At 48.9% G+C, this 16,476-nt stretch overlaps 1 protein-coding gene across 1 annotated transcript in view; it reads right to left on the reverse strand.

The window, feature by feature from the left end:
* The window catches only part of SCAF8 (SR-related CTD associated factor 8), a 234,328-nt gene that overhangs the window by 30,600 nt on the left and 187,252 nt on the right, over positions 1-16,476 (reverse strand). The window contains exon 21 of the transcript XR_002338279.1: positions 11,284-11,360. The gene's annotated coding sequence lies outside the window, so the exon portion shown is untranslated. The remainder of the gene's footprint in view (positions 1-11,283; positions 11,361-16,476) is intronic.

Consider the following 16,476-nt stretch of genomic DNA (forward strand, 5'->3'; position numbering starts at 1 on the left):
GCAACCACTGTGGAAAACAGTATGGAGATTCCTCAGAAAACTAAAAATAGAACTACCATTTGATCCAGCAATCCCACTCCTGGGCACCCATCCAGAGAAAACCACGACTCACAAAGACATACGTACTCCAATGTTCACTGCAGCACCATTTGCAATAGCCAAGACATGGAAACAACCTAAATGTCCATCGACAGAGGACTGGATCAAGAAGATGTGGTACAGATACACCATGGAATATTACTCAGCCATTAAACGGAAAGACATACTTGCATTTTTAGCAACATGGATGGACCTAGAAATTATCACGCTAAGTGAAGACAGAGAGTAAGACACCACCAACATCATATGCTATCACTTACATGTGAATAAGTGTAATCTATTACATGGAATCTAAAAAAAGGACACAGTGAACTCTTGAAGAACAGATACTAACTCACAGACTTTGAAAAACTTATGGTTTCCAAAGGAGACAGTTTGGGGGGTGGGGGGTGGGGGATGGGCTGGGGGTTTGGGCTGGAAATGCTATAAAATTGGGTTGTGATGATCATTGTACATCTATAAATGTAATGAAGTTCATTGAATTAAAAAACAAACAAATTTTAAAAAACACACATCCTCATGGCACTATGTCATTTCTTAATCCACTGAGCCACAGTGGGAGCGCCTAATATGTCCTCATTTTGATAGGACCCATTTGAAAAGAAGAGACACCAGCTTTCCTTCTCCCTGTCTCTCTCTCTCTTTCTCTTTCCTTCTCTCTCTCTGCGCACGCGCGGGCTCACACACACACACACACACACACACACACACACACACAGAAGAGGCCATGTGAGGACACAGGGAGGTGGCCGTCTACAAGCCAGGAAGAGGTGTCCTCAGGAACCAACCCTGATAGCACCTTGATCTTGGACTTCTGGCCTCCAGAATTGGGAGACAATAAAATTCTGTCCTTAAGCCACCCAGTCCATGGCAGCCCTAGCAGACTAAAGAATACATAACACATAAACTGTCACGAACTGGAAGCGTAAACTGTACATACATATTTTGTTCATGCCTATGATCAAGAGTTTGGGGGACAGTGCTCAGGGGACAGTGCTTGGGGGACAGTGCTCAGGGGACCATGCTCAGGGGACAGTGCTTAGGGGACCATGCTCAGGGGGCAGTGCTCCAGGCACCAGGGGCCTCACTGAACGGCCTGAGGGCTAAGGGCCGCTTCAGAGGAAAAAGAGGAACTTTGTGAGCCACCAGGTGTGGAAAATGAGAGGAAGAGAAGTAGGGACGCGATCTCCGGGTTTGTTGTTCTGGGAGAGGGGAGAGCTACCTCCATCCCCGCGGGGGGTAAGGACGGCAAGAGCTGGTCCCACAGGAGGGGCAGGGAAGCTCAAGGACCACAGGATGAGTGGATATCCTCGGAAAGAGAAAGAGCAACGGCTCGAGAAGGGAAAAGAAAATGGGGGTTCCAGGGCCACAGAGGTCAAGGGAGAAGGGACTTTGGAGGAAGACAGGGTGGGCAACGGTGTCAGGGAGGCCAAGTGGAACGACCTCAAGAAACGCCTGGTGGAGTTCCACTTTTAAAAAGTGACTTGGGGAGTTCCCACTGTGGCTCAGTGGGTTGAGAACCTGACTGGTACCCATATAAGGATGGCGGTTCCATCCCTGGCCTCGCTCCGTGGGTTAAGGATCTAGTATTGCCTCGAGCTGCAGCGTAGGTCACAGATGTGCCTCGGATCCTGCATTGCTGTGGCTGTGGTGTAGGCAGTTGGCTGCAGCTCTAATTCGACCCCTAGCCTAGGAACCTCCATATGCCACACGTGCTCTAACAAGAAAAAAAAGTGACTTGGGTAGAGGAGAGAGGATACAAGCTGGGCTGGAGGGGTTTAGGAAGGATGGATGGAGAGGAAATGAAGGCAGCAGGTTGTTTAGATTGTAACTATTAAAATGTGTCCAAGTCAGAAGAGTGGGCAAGCATTTCCCTTCATCTCCCGCCCCAGGGATTCCCTATAACTCGTTAAATAGCGTGAAGTGGTCCCTGGCGCTGGAGAGGCGGGACATGGGCTGGGGCCGGCAAGGGAGCAGAACGGTGTTCAGTGCTGTCCCACAACTTTGCAGACAGCTCCACCTTCCTGTGTGTGTGTGGTGGGGGGGGGGGGAATAGAATCTAAGATAAAGCCCAATTCTCACACTCATACACTGACTGGAAGTCTGGAAACTTCTCCTACATGTCCCACCTTATTTGACAGCTGAGTGTTCGAAGAAGACCTGACATAAGTGGTGGGAATAAATGGGGGGAAGGGGTTGGGGTTCATCCCGGCACCAGAATCAGAATCTTCTAGTCAGACACCCAGCGATACCATCTCAGGGTTTTGGCTTCGCCTGGGTGTAATTGTTTACTATCCACTTCACAAGTGTGCAAATACTGAAGTCACATGTGAGAACTAATGAATGCATTTAAAATCCTTGGACAGCCACGAATGGAAGGGGCTGTTTCAGCTCAGAGCGTTATCTGCTCACAATGGTGCCCACTTAATCAGTCAGATTCTCCCAGACAATAAATGAAGTCCTGGGAACCAATTCAGTAACTTTGGAAGTGGCATTAGACATTTTAGGTAAAAAGCAATAATTACTGATAACTCTTCAGGAGCCAATCTTTCCAGTTCTAGAATTCTCTTACCAGTTTACATCCTAGGACCTCATGTGAAATTTCAACCTCTGTTTCATAGAATTATTGACCTTCAGGGCTGGAGGGGTGACCTAATTCAGTCACCCCTTTGCTTATCAAATGCCCTCTGTGATTCCTACACCAACGTCTGCCCAACCCATGCTGGATTCCTCCAGCAGGGCCCATGTATTTTGTTTGTTTTGGTTTGGTTTGGTTTTTTGTTTGTTTGTTTGTTTGTTTGTTTGTTTTGGCTGTACCTGAAGCATATGGAAATTCTGGGGCCAGGGACTGAATCCAAGCCACAGCGGCAACCCACACTGTGGCTGTGGCAACTCAGGATCCTCAACCCACTGCCGCGGGCCAGGAATTGAACCCATGTCCCACCTCACTGCAGAGACAACACCGGATCTCTAACCTATTGCTCCACAGCAGGACCTCCAAGCAGGGCCCTTTTTAGCTCCCATCCTCACTTTCTTCTGTCTAAAGAGAGTTGTAAAAGTCTCTTTTACCATAGTTTGCATCTTTGCAGGCCAAAAAAGCCCATTTAAAGCTTCTGCTGTCCCAATAACTCACCCCGGTCATTTACCACTCTTCCCTTTCTATAAATACACACACACACACACACACACACACACACACACACACTCCTTTTCGGCCTCCCCCCATGGCATACGGAAGTTCTGGGCCAGGGACTGAATCCAAGCTAGACCTGCAACCTATGCCACAACTGCAGCAATGCTGGATCCTTAACCCACCGCGTCGGGCCAGGGATCAAACTGGCGCCTTCAAAAAGACAAGCGGATCATCAACCTACCATTCACGGCAGGAACACCCATTCTCTTTCTACATTTTTGTACATCTTTGAAAATCTGATCCCCCTGGTGAGGCCCCAGATTTTCTGCCATAATGACTTTAAATGTTGTGCAAGTGGCACACATGGGCCCAATGGTCTTTTATGCACTGGGACTTGCTTAAACTTGAAAAATAAAACCTGACATGACTGTGGAGTCCCGTGATGCCTGCCTATCCTCAGAGAGTGGTTCAACTGGTCACTTCGAGTTGGGCTGAAGAGGTCTTCTTGAGGTCAAGTGATGTGTCCCTGATGTGACGGTACCGGTCCCTGGCTCGGGCCTGTAATGAACTCTTTGTAGCAGTGAGCACAACTGGTTTGAATCAGGTAATGATGGGGCTTGGGGCTGACTGCCTGTCCAGACCTAGCTCTCCTGCCAGCAGCATCCATCATGAGAGGGGGAGTGGCTGGCTCAGGATAATCACTGCACAGGCCTCGGGGAAAACAGACCATAGGCAGACCTCAGGCTGGAGCTCTGCCGTGGAGAAAAGACAATGACAGAAAGAAAGAGAGGAGAAATAAGGCCTCGGGAAATACACCTTGGCTAAGGGAGGGGAGGAAGGGTGATGCCCAGAGAAAAAGAACAGGAACACTCAGAAACGACTCGAGCTGTGCCTTTGGCGGTCTCTTCCCCCAGGTGGACTCCATGTGGACATCCACTGAGTACTTTTTTTTTCTTTTTATTTATTTTTTTCTTTTTAGGGCCACACCGGCATATGGAAGTTCCAAGGCTAGGGGTCTAATTGGCCTACACCACAGCCACAGCAACATAGGATCCAAGCCACATCTGCAACCTCTCCCACAGCTTGTGGCAATACTGGATCCTTAGCCCTCTGAGCGAGGCCAGGGATGAAACCAGAATCCTCACGGACACTCCGTCTGGTTCTTAACCCACTAAGCCACACCAGGAACTCCCACTGTGTGTTTATTTATGTATTTGTTTGTTTATTTTTGCTTTTTAGGGCTGCACCTGTGGCATATGGAGGTTCCCAGGCTAGAGGGTCTAATCAGAGCTGCGGCTGCCAGCCTATACCACAGCCACAGCAATGCCAGGTCCGAGCTGCATCTGTGACCTGCACCACAGCTCACAGCAACACCAGATCCTTAACCCACTGATCAAGGCCAGAGATCACACCCACATCCTCATGAATATTAGTCGGTAACCCGCTGAGCCACAGTGGGAACTCCCCACTGTGTGTTTAAGGAGAACCTTTTGCAAACCTTAAAGTGTGTGTATTAGGCCTGGGGGCGAGGAGGTTGCAGGCGCATGTGAGTGATGTGAGTGTACAAGCAAGCGTGATTGTGTGTGTGCACGTGTGTGTGTGTGTGTGTGTGTGTGTGTGTGTAAGGGGAAGCAGGCTGGGCGTGGCACCTGCTGCCTTATTCCCGCTTGGCTCAGAGGTGCGGGTGGGGAAAGTACAGGTGAGGCTGGCGTGGGGGGATCCGCCCCTTAGATGCACGCTCCTGAAATCTCATTCAGAGTTCAAGGGGGTAACAAAGGGATGTGTGTGCCTGACACACCTGCAGATATGTTTGCCCTCTAGAATCTGACAGTGCAAACCAAGAGGGAGTGCCCAAGCATGCAGCAGTGAAACAGCAAACGCTGGAGCGCCGGCTCTCAGCAGGCATGGGGAAATAAATGGTTGGTCTTGGACCCATGAGCAGCCCTTCATACAATGAGGCAGGCACAGAGGAAGAACCATCCAAAAGCAAGCTTCAAGGTCACAGGGAATTTCTTCGTATCCAAATGCAAGAGCATCTCACGCATGCCAGGCCATGAGCGCAGGCTGTGAAATGCCACAGAGATGGAATTCTCTCCACAGACACCTGCACCTGGGACCCTGGGTTCCCAGAGGTTGTCACCCCAAATTTATCTGTGGAGGGTCCAATAGGGAGCGGCTGAGGGGAGCTCTTGAAATTTGAGCCCTTCACAGAAAGAGGGCAGAACCCACCAGGAACCTCGGCTCCCCTGAACTCCGTGCTTTTTTGTGTGTATTTGACAAAAAGAGCTAACCCTCCAGGAAGACCATTTTCATGCTTGCCAGGTATTTATCTTTAATTTTCACATGAACATTCAGTGGGATATTCACCAATAACAAGAACTTTTAAAAGAGTTCTTTCAAAAATACAAATTCAGGTAAAACATTACCCCCCCCAAAAAAAATGGGTGAAAAGGAGGCACAGGCTTCTCAAGCTACCTCAAAAACTCACCCTGTTTGGGAGAGAAGAGTTATATTTTTTTCCTCCTCAAAAAAAGTTATTTATTTTTAAATTAAATTTAATTAATTTATGTATTTACCTATCTTTTTAGGGCCGTACCTGCAGCATATGGAATTCCCAGGCTAGGGGTTGAATAGGAAGGAGCTATAGCCGCTGGCCTACACCACAGCCACAGCAACGCCAGATCCAAGCCACATCTGTAACCTACACTGCTGCTCATGGCAATGCCGGATGCTTAACCCACTGAACGAGGCAGGGATCGAACCTGCATCCTCCTGGATACTAGGTGGGTTCTTAACTCGCTGAACCACAACTGGAACACCAAAAAATGTATTTTAAATAATCTAATGCGGTTTCACAAAACTGTTTGGATCTAACGAAATGCCTCAAGAATCGCCATCATGGCGCAGTGGTTAACAAATCCGACTAGGAACCATGAGGTTGCGGGTTTGATCCCTGGCCTCGCTCAGTGGGTTAAGGATCCAGCATTGCCGTGAGTGGTGGTGTGGGTCACAGATGCGGCTTGGATCCCGCATTGCTGTGGCTGTGGTGTAGACCGGCAGTTACAGCTCCGATTAGACCCCTAGCCTGCGATTAGAACCTCCATATGCCGTGGGAGCAGCCCCAGAAAAGGCAAAAAGCCAAAAAAAAAAGAAAAAAGAAACACTGTCATGTCCTGAGTTGACAGGAAGTAACCACAGTGACGGGTCTATCCCCTGGGGCCCCAGAGGCTTACTCTGCCTGGGACAGAGCACCTACACTCTAATTACAGCTGTGTACCTGGCGACAGCCTCTACCTCCCTGGGAGGGTTTTGGAGGAGGGGCTCCACCGACTTCGTCCTTAGATTCCCCTCATCCCATAGCGGTCGGGCTCAGGAGAGGGTGTGGGGAGTGTGGTTAGACGTGGTAGGCTGGGGTCAGGTGACACGGGGCTTTGGAATCGAGGCAAAAGAAACTGGACTTGACCCATTATCAGCCTGAAGGAGTCGCTTAGGGTATCTGAACAGAGGGTGCTGTGCAAAAATTATGCTTTAGTCCAGCAGTAGGACGCCCAAGTGGGGCCCAGGCTGAAGCTGTGGCCAGAGGCGACAAGCACAGAGACCGGAGACAAATCTAAACTGTTTGAAAGAGCAGAATTTGGCCACACTTCCAAGGGGGCGAGGACGTGAAAGCGTCCAAGTTGGCTGCAATTTCCAAGCTCAGAAGATGGACAGAGATGCCCTCGTAACAGACGCTGGGATGAGGACGTGGGGGGAATAAGGTTCCCGTTGGAAACATCGACGGTGAAGAGATGCCCAGGCTGAAATAGCCAGACAGCAATTTTGACTCAGAAGGGGAGTCAGGGCTGGAGATTCAAGACTAAACTTTGCAGCAACTCCCCTGAAAAGGTCAAATCTATCCTTTGAAGAACAGGGAGGCGCTCCTAGGCACACCCCTAAATCCACCTGTTGGGGATCCCAACCAGAGGGCACATGGTCCAGACAAGGGCACCTGGCGGGACCTGCCCAGGAGCCAAGGAACCAGGAAAGGCCTGGCTGCTGAGCAGGAGGTGGGGGGTCACAACAGCCCAGGAAGAAAGAAAGTGGCCTGAGGAAAGATGCAGCACTTTTTTGCAAGGAGGTCCTTCACTGCCGGTAAACACTTCAGTAGGACGGAGGCAGCCTGCAGAGCTCAGATTAAGCAGAAAGAAAACATGAAGGAACAGGCAGCAGAGACTGCGGACCACACTCGAGGGGACTCAGCAGGGTAAGGATCCAGCATTGTCACTGCTGAGGCTTGGGTTACTGCAGTGGCATGGGTTCAGTCCCTGGCCTGGGAACTTCTGCATGCCGCAAGTGCAGTGAGGGGAAAAAAAAAAGCTACAGAAAGGTGCGGGGTTCAAGGTTCCAGTGATTCTAATCCTGAGCATGTTTGTCAAAGCTGCTGATGCGAGATAGGCCCCTGGGAGACAGGTCCACATGCTACAGGTTTCAGTGGCCCAGATTTCTGGATGCGGGCTTCCGCTGTGTCCCAAGCCCCTCTGAGTCCAGAGGCAGAGCAGGTAGTCTCGTAAGCACGTGCAAAGGCAGCAGGGCCCCAGGTCTGAGCAAGGAGAGCTTCCTGGGGCTGTGGGAGCTGGTGCTGTGTCTCTGCAGGCAGGCCCCGGCCGGGGACGGCGCCTGTGCTGCCCGTAGGGATTGTGTGCGAGAGCAGAGGGCCTGCAGGCCCCCAGGGCCAGTGCACAAAGGCCACACCAGAGGACGGGGGCAGCAGGATTGGGAGCCTCTTGCTCTTCCCCTGAGGGGCCACAACATCGCCTTGTCACAACATGTCCAGTTGGAATCTGAGCTCCTTGTTGATAAGACTGGTGAGGTGGGGGAGGTCCCGTTGTGGTGTGGTGGAAAGGAATCTGACTAGGAACCATGAGGATGCGGGTTCAATCCCTGGCCTTGCTAAGTGGGTCAGGGATCCAGGGTGGCTGTGAGCTGTGCTGTAGGTTGCAGATGTGACTCAGATCTGGCATTGCCGTGGTTGTGGCATAAGTGGGCAGCTGTAGCTCCAATTCAACCCCTAGCCTGGGAACTTCCATATGCCAGGGTGAAGCCCTAAAAAGCAAAAAAAAAAAAAAAATATATGGTGAGTTGGCCACGGATGCAGACTCTGACGCCCCCTGTGTTAGAAGACATTCAGGCTCAAAGGCTCCTTCCAGGGCACACCTCTCATGTTCGAGGAAGTGGGGGGGCCCCCCAGAGATACTGTGGAGGAGCAGGTGCTGTGGTCTCAAGGTTCATGTCCTCCCTTCATGCAGGCCCTGGAATCCTAACCTCCTGCCTCTGGCGACTGAATCAAGGAGCTGAAAGGTGATGAGGTCCGTGGGGGGCCCCTAGAGATTGGGACCAGCGCCTGAGAAGACCCCGCCCCTCCCCCCCGTGAACACTCAGTAAGAAGGCATCATCTACAAGGAGGCTGGCTCTCGCCAGACCTCACATTTGCCAGAGCATCATGAACTCCTCAGTTTCTAGAGCCCCGAGAAAAACGCATTTGTTACAAACAGAACTAAGGAAGGCCCTAAAGGAAGCTATGACCCAGCCAGAGCTTTAGAAGCCTCTGAAAGGCCTGCAAGCTTAGAAGCATCTGGAATCAGGAGTTCCCGTCGTGGCGCGGTGGAAATGAATCCGATTGGGAACCATGAGGTTGTGGGTTAATCCCTGGCCTTGCTTTCTGGGTTAAGGGTCTGGCGTTGCCGTGAGCTATGGTGAAGGTGGCAGACGCAGCTCGGATCTGGTGTTGCTGTGGCTATGGTGTAGGCTGGCAGCAAAAGCTCTGATTAGACCCCTAGCCTGGGACAAAAGACCAAAAAAAAAAAAAAAAAAAAAAAAAGAAGCATCTGGAATCAAAGCTGTAGTGATGGGAGTTCCCTTGAGGCTCAGTGGGTTAAAGATTTGGCATTGTCACTGCTGTGGCTTGGATTAGAGCTGTGACATGGGTTGATTCCTGGCCTGGGAATTTCCACATGCCGCAGGTATGGCCAAAAAGAAAGAAAGAAAAGAAAAGAAAAAAATCAGTGGTGATGGCTTCCTGGACTAGGATTCTACTTTTTTTTTCCACGGCAGTGACAATGCCAGATCCTTAACCATTAGGCCACCAGGGAACTCCAGTATTCTGCTATTTCATGAAGATCATTTTTAGACATTCCTAACATTGCATAGAATACTCAATTTCCTTCCGCACAACATTCTAAAATATCCAGAAAACATCTATTAGTTACAAACCATTGTTGCTATAGGCCCAGCTCTGATCTACAGGGGGAAAATGCCCAGTTTCTCTGAACTCATCTTCAGTGAGAGACAGCGTTTAGATCGCTCTGACCACGTGCCTGGTTCTGTCCCTGGAGCTTCACACACATCAACTCACCTAACACACACAAACCCTGCAAGGTGGGTAGTTTAATTACCCCATCTTCCAGAGGAGGAAAGTAAAAGTATGAGCTAGAATCCAAGGCAACACAATCAGTTAGGGAGAGAACCAGGATCTGAACCCATGTAGTAAGGCTCCAGGTCTGTGACCTTGGCCACTGCTGTACTGCCTTGAGAATGAGCAAGTCCATGACCTAGAAAGCCACTCAGTCCAGCAGCGGGGAGAGAGATGTTGCAATGTAATATAGGCATGGTGGGTGGGTGACTCTAGGAACGCAGGTGTATGTGCAGGAATCACAAGCCCATGGGGGAGGCTGGTGGCTGCCCAGTGCAGTGGGTCCCGGATAAGACTGCCCAGAGGGGCTGCCTTGGGAGTGAGTCTTGCAACACAGGCTGGGGAAGAGGGGGCTGGAGGTCATGCAGGAGAGGGAAGAGCAAGGGCCAAGAGAGGGGCCCAACAGGTGATGGGGCCAGGAGTGAGGAAGGGGCATCACGAGATGAGGCTGAGGATGCGGGTGGGGATCCAGACACAAAACCCTTGGAAGCCAAACTAGATTTGACCTTGAGGAGGGGAGTTCCCTGGTGGTCAAGTGGCTAGGAATTGGTGTGTTCACCACTGCAACCCGGGTACAATCCCTGGTCTGAGAGCTGAGATCCTACATCCAGCTGCTGCACGCTGGGGCCAAAATGATAATGCTGCTGCTGCTGCTGACAATCCTGAGGGAGATAAGGGGCCGCTCAGGGGCCTTTCCAGGGGAGTGACAAGGTGGATATGCCTCTAACTTCCAGCGGAAGGTGGTAAAACTAGAGAAGGGCGTGGAGGCTGAGCAGGTGGTTCACTCAACGGGCCAAACAACAGAGAATGAATGAGTTAGAAAAAGACTGTTTCTGACACCAACTTCTTTTCCTCTCTCGACAAAAAGATGTGACACCACCCTCGGCACAGTATGTTCGTTTTGAAAACTGCCACAGCAAGGGAGTCCTTTTTGACATTTTTTGTCAGGGAGCTTAACCTTTCAAGTTGAACGACTTATTATCCGACTTTCTTTTCCATCAGAATCTGGCGGGGATGGGGGGCAGTGCCGGCAAGAAGCAAATGAGACGCTTCTGTATCAGGGAGTTGGTGCCTCAGAACCTCACTGATAATCTCTCCACACCAAGCATCTCACTGTCTCTGGACATCTGAACAAATCCCGACTTTAATACCGATGCAGGCAAGGCATTCCTATCCGTCCTGCTAACTTCGGGACAGGCTGCTCATTAAGAACTGTGGAAGGAGTTCCCGCCACAGCCCAGTAGCTTAAGGATCCAGTGTTGCCGCAGCTATGGCGTAGGGCAGAGCTGCAGCTTAGATCCAATCCCTGGCCTGTGAACTTCTATATGCAATGAGGTGGCAGTAAACAAAAAAAGAAACAAACAAAAAAAAACCCACGATAACCAAGAACCTACCAGATAGCACAGGAAAATCTACTCAATAGTTTATAATAACCCATATGGGAAAAAAGAAAGGCTGTATTTATATGTACGACTGATTCACTTTGCTGTACACCTGAAACTAATACAACATTGTAAGTCAACTGTACTCCAATTAAAAAAAAAAAAAAAACTGGGGAAGATGAGCAGGTATCAGCTGGTAGCAAATGGAATTCAGCACTGACCTTAAATTTAAACCAGAAGAGGAAAGACTTCATATTCTGCCAGACTTTGAAGCTCCATTATCTTCTGAATCACTGCCCTAGAAGAAAACAAACGGGCTCATTAAATGAGTGAACGATCAGTTAAACAAAAAGCTCACATTTCACAGACAAGATGAAGTAGGATTCAGGGCAAACTGCTGCCGCGTGCAAAAGCGTGATTTCTGAAGTGTAATTTATGCAGATAATAGAGAGGCTGACTCTTCCTTTAGGTGATCAGGTTGGCTCAAGCATCGCTGCGCATTGCTCTGCGAGAGGAGCAAGAAACAGGTATAGACGGAGAAGGCTGTAGGCGCGGAATTTGATTCAGACGCTGCAGGTGAGGTGGGTTTTCAGGGAAATGCTATCTCTTTGGTGGTTAATACAATCCAGCGGATGTAAAAGGAAGTACTTTAAAGTTCGTATGTGTGATCACGGAAGCCTGGGCATGGGAGGACTCTCCTTTCAGATGAAGAAGTAAGATCCGGAGAGGCTTTTCCACCCACAATATAGCAGCCAGTTCCTAATGGATCCAAAGTTCTTTGATCAGTGCTCTTCCGGCTCCATCAGACTTTATTTAGGTACCGCTGTTCTGAAAGAACACTTCTTATGAAGACCTCTGAGTCACAAAACAGTCCCCGTTGCATGTTGATTTCAACCTTATTTTATAGTCTTTCTTTTTCTTTTTATTGCCACAGAGTAAAAAGAAGTTCCCAGGCTAGGGGTCGAATGGAGCTGCAGCTGCCAGCCAACAGCCTGCACCACTGCCACAGCAACACCAGATCTGAGCCACATCTCTGAACTATACCACAGCTCGTGGCAATGCCGGATCCTTAATCCACTGAGCGAGACCAGGGATCGAACCCTCATCTTCATGGATATTAGTCGGGTTTGTTACTGCTGAGCCCCAAGGGGAACTCCCTAGTTTAGTCTTTTAAAACATGGAAATGATTTGTATTTTTGCAAAGAACTTCTAAGAGTGAGCTCATCTCCACTTTTCGTGGGGAAATGAGTCCCACTAGCGTATGGCCAAGCGGACCTGCCCCCATGACCTTCCACTATTTAAACCCCAGAATTCCAGAAGAAAATTTTCTCCCTGGAGTTCCCGTCGTGGCACAGCAGAAACCAATCCGACGAGGAACCATAAGGTTGAAGGTTTGATCCCTGGCCTCACTCAGTGGGTTAAGGATCTGGCATTGCTGTGGGTGTGGTGTAGGCCAGCAGATGTAGCTCCAATTTGACCCCTAGCCTGAGACTCTCCATATGCCATGGGTGTGGCGAAAAAAAGAAAGAAAGAAAGAGAGAGAGAAAGAGAGAAAGAAAGAAAGAAAGAAAAAGAAAGAAATTGTTCTCCCTGAAGGGCCATGGCCCCCAGCTCCATGGTGTCTTAGAAAATTGCTGAGCACCAGAGCAGCTGGAGGCCAGAGGCTAATGGAGTTCAAACGTCTCATTACACTTTAAAGAAACTGAATGCAGTTCAGATGGTCAATTAAAGAGAGAACGGATCCTAGAAAACCAGAAAGAAACCTGTGTTAGCTGAACATCTGTCAGTGCTGAGTCCTGTGCTCTCTGCTTTAAACTAAACACGATATCCTTCTGTTCTCACAAATGCCCCACAGCTATGCATGGGCATCTCTGCATTTTACAAATTTTACAAAGGAGACTGAGTTCTTTGGTTTGACAACTATTTATCTGAGCATCTGCTACCTGCCAGGCACCAAAGTGGGTGCTCAGTAAACACAGGAGAAATGGACAAGCTTGCCTCCTGCCCACGGTCGGGTCACAATCGAGCAGGGATGGGGCAGGGGGAGTCAGGCACGTTAATCAGAACCGCGTTGTTCCAACAGCAGCTTGTGAGCCAGTGAGATAGAAGACCATGAAACCAATTTAGCGGGTCCTCGTCAGCGTTCAAAATAAGCAACAAACACAACAACAAAAAGAGCAAATAAAGTAGAAGAGAATAGCCTAGAATGGAAACTCCCAGAGTACATGCGGGAAAGATAAGAACACTCACACGGATCTATATCTATAGCTCTGCATTAACCATCTATACATACATCTGTGTGTACTAGTTTGTAATGGAGAATAAATTTTCTGTTGTAGGTGACGGCAAAAAGAAAGTGCGAAGGTTCTCAAGTCATAGAACAAAATGACACATGCTCTATGAGAAAGTTGTACAAAATGGTGAGCGTGGGGGGGGGGGTATCTGCCTGCAGATTAATTAGCACTTAGCTCCAGAGTAAGGTGGGGGCTCATTTGGTTCCTCACCAAATGCAAGGCTCTTAAGGATGCGATGCCCACATCTAATGCCCAGAGCGAGAAAAGCTTGAGAAAGGCTGGTGTGACGTTTCCAGGACTAGAGAGGAAAACAGAACGGGAGCCCTTCTCTCATCGTCTGGGAAAGAGGGTGGCACCCATGAAGCCAGAAAAGGCACAATGACGCCAGTCATTTGTGGGATGGAGCTAGATTCCAGAAGGAGGCATTAAATCTCGAGAATGTGGAACCCAAATCTAGCCCTAATTGTTAGGACCTGGGAGCTGCAGAAAGGTCCAAGGATGCTCCACCATCCATCCCAGGAGAGTGTAGGGGAGCCTGGAAGGCAGGAGCCAGGGAGCCAGATGTGGGTCCTTTAAACTACCTGCAACTGGAAAGCAGTGCCTCCTTTGGGACGACAGGTTAGTGTGACCTTCCTTACCAGGATAAAACAGTTACTCAATTTTCTATTCTTTTAATGCAACTTCCTGCAGACATATTCTAGATACCATGCTTATAGGTTGAGGATTTGTGACAATCCACTGGACCGTCATGTGAAGTATGGATTCAAGACAAGAGAAAAAAGATCTCCCTATAAAGTAACCTGAGTCACTCCTGTTGTAAGCTTCTCTGATATGGGCTTAAGTGACTATGCAGTAAGACACAGCTCAGGGCAGCACTCAAATTCACAGTGCCATTTTGGTGAATTGGTTATTGCATGTTTATTTTTTTAACAAGCAATGATGTGAGATGATGTCAAGATTAGATACCTTATCTGTTATTTAACCCATATTTTTTGTGGTACAGACTTATGTGATGATGACAAGAATTGGGTACTCCACAAAATAAATAGCCCCAGAAATGTACAAAATGATGAGCTGTTTATGTTTTATGTTCCTTCACCCATCATATGTGTCATAACTGAGCAAAAACCAGTTTTTAATAAGTTCCCTTTCACTACAGGTTACAGCTCAGAGGGGAACATTAGCACAGGTTGAAGGCAGGAGAAATAATCTGGGCAGGATTTTTATTCTACTTAGACCCAAATAGTTCATGTGAAGGCGTTTCATGAACTGAAAGATGTACTGAAACTATTCACCATTTTAGTTATTGTTATCAGTGCTAATAAAATATTATCAGGTAAAAAAAAAATCTAAAATATTAGTACCCATAAGTAAATGAAACTGTATTTGATGGATCCTGAGTATGCTGCTTTTCACTGCTTTTTATTTTTAAACCAAGGACTCAGATTTGATTAACATTTTCCAGAATCAAGATTAATAAGGCAGAGAGTTTAATAAGTAATTGTTCTTCCTAACAGAAAGGTGGATGGACTTTGATTAATAAACAGGTCCTATGAGCTTCACGTGCAGATGGAGAAGCAGGAGTAGAGAAGCTGATGTCTTGCCCAGTATCACATGGTGCCAGAACCAGAATAGAAAGTCAGACTCCATCACACCAGAGCCCTTGCCCTTTAACTTCTAAGCTTGCTTGTGATTTTTTGTGAGTGTGTGTGTCTTTTTAGAGCCGTACCTGCAGCATATGGAAATTCCCAGGCTAGGGGTGAATCAGAGCTGCAGCTGCAGGCCTATACCACAGCCACAGCAACACCAGATCTGAGCCAAGTCTTCAACCTACACCACAACTCACAGCAACGCTGGATCCTTAACCCATTGAGCAAGGCCAGGGATCGAACCTGCAACCTCATAGTTCCTAGTCGCATTTGTTTCCACTGTGCCACAACGGGAACTCCTGGACCTAAATTTTAAAATACATAGTATCCAAAACACACAAGTTCTTCAACTTGATTTCTTTATCTTCTTTTTATAGCTGCACCCATGGCATATGGAAGTTCCAGGCTAGGGGCCGAATCAGAGATGCAGCTGCAGGCCTACACCACAGCCACAGTGACCCAGGATCCGAACTGCATCTGTGATGTAGCTTGCAGCAACACCAGATCCTTAACCCACTGAATGAGGCCAGGGATTGAACCCGCATCCTCATAGGCACTATGTCAGGCTCTTCACCCCCCTGAGCCACCACAGGAACTCATCACCTTGATTTCTTGCTTTCGGGTTTCAACCAAGTTCAGAGCAGCTCAAAATCTCCTCCATCCACAGGAATAGTCAAGATAAGCCCCAGGTAAGTTCCAGCAAACAACAAACCAGGGCCGGCAGCCCCATATACTGCCGAACACCTGGGTCTGGGCTCCCAGCCAGCCCTGGCAGGGCCTCCACTGTGCCTCCTGGCCTCCCTCTGGGCGAGAAGAAAGCACGCTTCGGAGGACACGGGCCGGGCTTACTCCATCCCAGGTCTCTGGGGTCGCACTTTGTTCCTCTTTCCGTAGCTGAATAAAATACTTGGCTCTTTTCTGTTTATTTGCACGGAGGGCTGTTTAACCTAGGAGCACAAAGAGTGGGGAGAGAGCCACGACCACGTGGCCGAGAATGAATTCCAATCACAATAAACACGCCCAAAGTGGGAGGAAGATGGTAAGGGACCGATTTCCTTTCTAACATTCTTTAAAATAAACGCACGGCCCCGGAGGAGGCAGCCAGCCTGTTTTCACTAGGCGAGTAACTGTAGGCCAGCACAGATCTTTGCACACTACCTGTGCTGTGCCCCAGCCCCGCTCCAGACCACAAGCCGCGGGAATCTGCCTACCACGCAGCCGTATGGGCTGCTTTCCCTTCCCTGAGCCCTCGGCAGCCTGACATGCAAGATGCTCTTTTCTGACACATCTCGCATTGCCCCCTGCATCCCCTGGGCTGAGTCTCAGGCCACTGAGAGATTCTGTGATGCTTCAGAAACCCCAGCCTCGGCAGCCATGGAAGGCAAGTCAGACCTACTTTCTGCTTCTGCTTCTTCTTTTTTAGAGCTGCACCTGAAAAAGGTTCCCAGGCTAGGTGTCCATTCAGAGCTAC

Source organism: Sus scrofa, chromosome 1 (genome assembly GCF_000003025.6).
Source record: "Sus scrofa isolate TJ Tabasco breed Duroc chromosome 1, Sscrofa11.1, whole genome shotgun sequence".
NCBI classification, from domain to species: Eukaryota; Metazoa; Chordata; class Mammalia; order Artiodactyla; family Suidae; genus Sus; species Sus scrofa.